This window comes from Balaenoptera borealis, assembly GCF_965194805.1.
Source record: "Balaenoptera borealis genome assembly, chromosome: 16".
NCBI lineage: Eukaryota > Metazoa > Chordata > Mammalia > Artiodactyla > Balaenopteridae > Balaenoptera > Balaenoptera borealis.
In genome coordinates this window covers 7106814-7112639 of record NC_138872.1, presented here as the reverse complement: position 1 = coordinate 7112639, position 5826 = coordinate 7106814, and the positions used below count along the sequence as shown (strand labels likewise).

Here is a 5826-nt window from a genome sequence, read left to right as displayed (position 1 = left end):
GTTCTGTTCATGTGGTTCAGTAGAACACTCCATTTAGAATAGGAGTGGGCTAACTTTTCCTGTAAAGGTCCAGATGGTAACTATGTTTTAGGTTTTGCAGGTCCTATGGACTCTGTCACAATTTTTCAACCCTGCCACGCAGGATACAATCCACTGTAGACAACAGACAAACCGGTGGGCGTGGCCATATTCCAATGAAACTGGAGGCTGGGTTTGGCCCAAGACCATAGTTTGCCAACCCCTGGCTTTTTTTTTTTTTATTTAAGATTTATTTATTATTTATTTATTTTACTTATTTTTGGCTGTGTCGGATCTTAGTCGCGGCATGCTGGATCTTCGTTGTGGCGTGGGAACTTTCATTGTGGTGCACGGGCTTCTCTCTAGTTGTGGCGTGTGGGTTTTCTCTTCTCTAGTTGTGACACGTGGGTTCCGGAGCGCTTGGGCTCTGTAGTTTGTGGCAAGCGGGCTTGGTTGCCCCACAGCATGTGGGATCTTAGTTCCCTGACCAGGGATCGAACCCGCATCCCCTGCATTGGAAGGCGATACTTTATCATTGGACCACCAGGGAAGTCCCCAACCCCTGGCTTTGAGCATACGCTTCTGGGTTATCTGCTTATAGTCTTTCCTTGCCTTTGAGCTGCTTTACAACTGTACAGACTGTAAGCAGCAGCAATGGGAGAGAATTCTTGCCCCTGGTGCGTTGGTTTGATATGATTTCAAATCCATTTGCTTATGATTTAAGTGAAGTTGTTTTAAGCCACTTGTTTATGACAAAGACAACACAAGACAAACCAAACAAGAAGTTGTTCTTTGAAGTAAAGTTGATTTGATATAAGAATGAGGTGAGTTTTGTCAGGATGGTTGATAAGTAGCTCAGTTGCTGGGGGCTTATTGATAAGAACAGGTGGAGAAGCAGCTGTGGTGAGGGGACATTTAGAACGTAAATACTGGGAGTTTGTGAGGAGTATCCGAAGAGTTTTGGCCTGGGCAAAAGCTACCCTTTTGCTGATGTAGCTCTCCGAAGATCATGCTCCTGCCGTGGCCTGGCTACTCTTGGTGGGCGGTGATGTTAAACTGAGCCGCAGCCTCGGCAAGAGAGGGGACGTCTGTGCCTGCCTCGGGGAGGAATTCTCATAGGCAGTGGCTTTGCAGTGGTCCCTGGAGTGATAACCCTTGGAGCAGGCCAGCATGGCGCCATGGTTCCTTAGCAACCAAGTACTAGCAGCGAGGGACCTGCCTTTCTGCACCGGCAGCTGCACCTCAGCTATTGGTTGGTCAAGCCCTCTCTCCCTGGTACCAACTCCTACAAAGGTGCACCTTGAACTAAATCTGGACTGTTTTCCTTTCATTCTCCCTTGCCTGAAACAACAGGGTAATCAATTTATCATTTGTTTGGAGTATGTTATTTCTTTGTTGGCTTATTAAGAGATTTTATTCTATCTTCTATTAGCTTGTGAATTTCTTATAAATCTCACAGTGAACTTATGTTAAATAAGCAACTGGCAAAGACAAGCTCAGTCTCTGAGCATAATTTGCCACCCCCTGAAACGGAAAATCCACAGATATGAAAATTCTGGCCCATGGAGGTTCAATTCACTCATGCATGAATCTCAACTCTGCATGGAAAAAGCCTCTTTTCCATCGTCTATTTGTAAATTAATTTCAATATTCCTTTAACTCAGTATAAATTTGTCCTTCTTTGGCTTCTTCTTCAAACCAGTTGTAACATCTTACAGATTCCCTCATTAATAATGAGTTAAATCAAGTCTTTAACATGGGTTCAGTTTTCATCTGTATGAAAATCATGAGTTCATGATAAAAAAAAATCCTTTAACACACATATGTTGGAACCTCTCAATCTTCATAACATCTTCCTGGTCTTTCATAGTTTTGTTCTGTAGCATAGAATCTCAAATTATATTGGCCACACAAATTCTTTTTGACAATGTCCATTCTATAATTCAGCTGTTTAATGAATGCCTTATTTGAATGATGCTGCTTATCATTGCTAAGATTTCTATTTGATTTCCATGTTTTTTATTTCATTGCTGCTTGTTTTTGTTTTATAGCTTCTTATGGATTTATAGCTCCTTGTGGATGCAGTTTCTGTACTTATTTCTTTGGGTTTCTTAAACATGCCATAAAAACATAAGCTCCGTCAACGTGAGGCACTGTTAACAGTGCATGTTACACACTCAAGGACCAGTTGTTGCCTTAAACTAGGGTTTTCCAGATGAGTTTAATTGTTCCAATTTTTTATTTTGCAGCTTCCTTGGCACTAGACAACCTCATGTGCTTGGTTTGCAAACCGTTCTGACTTAGCACATCTGCACTTACTGGACATGCATACAAAATCTTTGATTATTTTATTTTTATATTTTTCACTTTTTAGCTGTGCTCTCTCTCTCTCTCTCTCTCTCTCACACACACACACACACTTTTGTTTATTTGTTTACCAAATCCTCTGAGTCTCCAGTCTAGCATTGGTTTTTTAATGGCAATTCGAGACGCTACATCTGTGGAGACAAAGAGGATATTCCATATCCAGCCACTGAGTTGGGATGACTTTGTTCTTGGTTTCAAGGCTGAGTCTGCAGCCTCATATTTCCCTAGGTCTTCAGCTTTCTGAAAGTCATAGCCCCTGGCATCAGTCTGTGGAGTTTCTTTTTCAGTTCCTTTCCAGAGTACCCCCAGCCCAGCCCAGCCCTTGCCTCCGAGCAACAAACATGGTGCTGGTTTCCCACCTCCTTGCCGTGTTCTCTGACTCAGTTACCCGCAGGCAACGTCCTACCAGCGGGGCTGCCTGATTCCAGACCAGGACCCCAGCTTGGGAAGATGCGTATCCTTCTCCCAAGCATAGCCATGTCTTTTTCAGTATTTCCTATTTGTTATTTCATCTATTGTTGCTATGCTTTTGCAGCTGAGAGACTAAAGTCAAGTAGAAAACATCAGATCATCTTGACTGCAGTTGTGTTCATTGTTCACATTGCATAAAATGATTCATTTAAATTAAAAATCAAAAGAAAATAAAATTTTGCATCTGCAACTCTTGAATTTGACAAGAGTCAATTAGATAGTTGGAAAGATGTAAATAAATGGGAATAATTTAAACTATTTGATGAATGGGAGCTTGATAATTAATTTTTTAAAACCTCTGGAAAAGGCTAATGAGTGTTGCACTAATATCCACAAACTGATAAGGGCTTTGCTGCCACTTCAAAAACGCAATGTCAAAACATTAGAAAATTCAAAATCATTCCAAAAATAGTTTTAACTCTTGCATTTTATTTTCAGAAACTTCCAGTTCTCAAGAAAACTCACTAGTCTGATGTACATGCCTGAGCTACCCCATCTACAACTTATTAAGAAGATAACATCTTAATTTAAAAGACGTTCATACAGGGGCTTCCCTGGTGGCGCAGTGGTTGAGAATCCGCCTGCCAATGCAGAGGACACGGGTTCGAGCCCTGGTCTGGGAAGATCCCACATGCCGCGGAGCAACTAGGCCCATGAGCCACAACTACTGAGCCTGCGCGTCTGGAGCCTGTGCTCCACAAGAAGAGAGGCCACGATAGTGAGAGGCCCGTGCACCGCGATGAAGAGTGGCCCCCACTTGCCGCAACTAGAGAAAGCCCTCACACAGAAACGAAGACCCAACACAGCCAAAAATAAATAAATTTATAAAAAAAGACGTTCATACAAAGAGACAGGAAATTGAGTGCTTAATGAGTCTGCAGTGATTTCCTTTAAAATAAATTTAGCACATCCGCACTTACTGGGCACATATACAGAGTGAAGTTTCAATTTGTTCCCTGAAGCCTTAGTACAAACAGGACCAGCAGACATTTTCCTACTTTGATGCCCAATGACGCCTTGTGTATCCCTTTCTTTTTCCTCATCAGAACTTAGGGTCACATATATTGGCGATTTTAAAGTTGGGCAAGATCGATTAGACTGGCAGTAACCAAGGCGATTCTGACTCCCAGGGCACATTTGACAATATCTGGAGACATTTCTTGTTATCATAACAGGGGAGGGATAGGCCACTGGCACCCAGTGGGTGGGGGCCAGGGACGCTGCTCAACATCCCGCAGGGCACAGGTCGGGCCCCGCGACGGAGATTTATCTGCCTCAAGATCTCAGTAGGGCAGAGGTTGAAAAACTCTGGGATAGGCTTTACAATGCTGATTTGAGAGATGCTTAATAAATTTTATGTATAATTATATATATATATGTATGCACATACTGTTAAATTTATGTATATCCCATCACTGTGTGTATACAGGTGGGAGTGTTATATGTTGCAGGAAACCATGATAGGGTGTTATTAAATTGGGGGAATTTCCTGCCATAGGTCCTGGTTCTTTCACTAGTGCTTCCTGTGTTCAAAATACCATCCTGAGCACTTTCAAACTAACTCACTAAACCTTTGTAACAACCCTTGCAGATGGCTAATATTATTATTCCCATATTGTAGGTAAGAGAACTCAGACCCAGAGAGGTTAAGTAGCTTGCCTGAGGTCCCAGAGCTAGCAAGCTGGAGGATCCATGATTCTCACTCAGAGAGTCTAACTGATCTTAACCACTTCACAATATTGTCTGATCGCTGACCCCAAAGGACCTTTAAGGCCCTTCCACTGGAAACTCCACTAGCCCTTCCATCTTTCTTTCTACAAACGGTAAGCTCGTACACTGGTTTGCACTTCAGCGGCGGTGAAGTCTGAGTCGTTAAGAAATCTTCAGGAAAGAGAGAAGGCATATATCAAAGCTGTCGAGATGAATGCTAATGAGAAGAGTAAACATATAAAACTGCTGTTTTTTCCAAAAACTATTTCCAAGTCCCTACCAGGTGCTGTTGCAGGTACAGCCGGGTCGCAGGAATATTTCTCTGCAGAGGATGAGCAGGAGGGGCACCGAGCCATGGTCTTAGCCTAAGGTGTTTCTTATAGCAAAGGTGAGCATTACTTTTGATTCGTATTGTCTGGATTTCATTGCGGAAGCCAGGAATGCCCAGAAAACACACCAAAAAAAAAGGCAGACTCAGGCCGTGATCAGAAGAATCTTATTATCCAAGTTGCAACATGCAAATATCTCCTTTGCATTCTGCTTTCTGCAAACACAGAGTGAAAAAATAAGTAGGGAAAAATGAGGAGAAAAAACAAGCAGTACGATTCATGCTTCACAAAGTCCTGTAGGTTATTACCATGTTTTAAATTGTGAGTTGCAAACACAAGCTGTTCTTAAACAAGAACAAAAAGAAAAAGCAGATGGTTTCTTTTTACATCCTGTGAAACTTTTTCTGAATGCAAGCGTATGTTCTCTTCTCCCCAGCTGGCATTGCCCATGCAAATGATCCGTTTTCTGTCATTTTGAGAAAAATTCTTCATCCCCCATCCCCCATCCCAAATGCCAAAATACCTAGAAACGAGGGCAGGGAAAGGAATTGCCAAAATATTTTGATCCAAGTAAGTCTTTGAGGCTCCAAGACCACATACCTGCATAGAAGCGTGATTGGTGTAAGTCAGGTATCACCATGATATTATTATTATTGCCATTATTTTTTATGTGATGTATGTTTATTTCAACAAACATCTTTATGGATGGTCAGTTGATTTTGCTATGTATGACACAGTGGAAAGTATGTGAGATTTGCAGTTATATAGATTCTGGATTATACAGATTCAAATTCCAGCTCAGCAGCTTATTAAATAACTGCATCCTTGAGAAAATTATTTAAAATGCCTTTAAAATTGCTTATTCTCTGTGACTCAGTTTTTTCACTTGCAAAGTGGAGAGAGTAAAACTGCCTTTTCAGGGATATTTCAA

The 5826-nt window shown here is 41.7% G+C and overlaps 1 protein-coding gene and 1 long non-coding RNA gene across 2 annotated transcripts in view; one reads left to right on the top strand and one right to left on the bottom strand.

Annotated features, from left to right (window-relative positions):
* LOC309614417 overlaps positions 1-2139 on the top strand; it is a 33599-nt gene extending 31460 nt beyond the window's left edge. The window contains exon 2 of the long non-coding RNA XR_014236163.1: positions 385-2139. This is a non-coding gene — a long non-coding RNA (uncharacterized lncRNA). The remainder of the gene's footprint in view (positions 1-384) is intronic.
* CBLN4 (cerebellin 4 precursor) overlaps positions 1-5826 on the bottom strand; it is a 331585-nt gene that overhangs the window by 50036 nt on the left and 275723 nt on the right. The gene's annotated exons all lie outside the window — the stretch shown is intronic.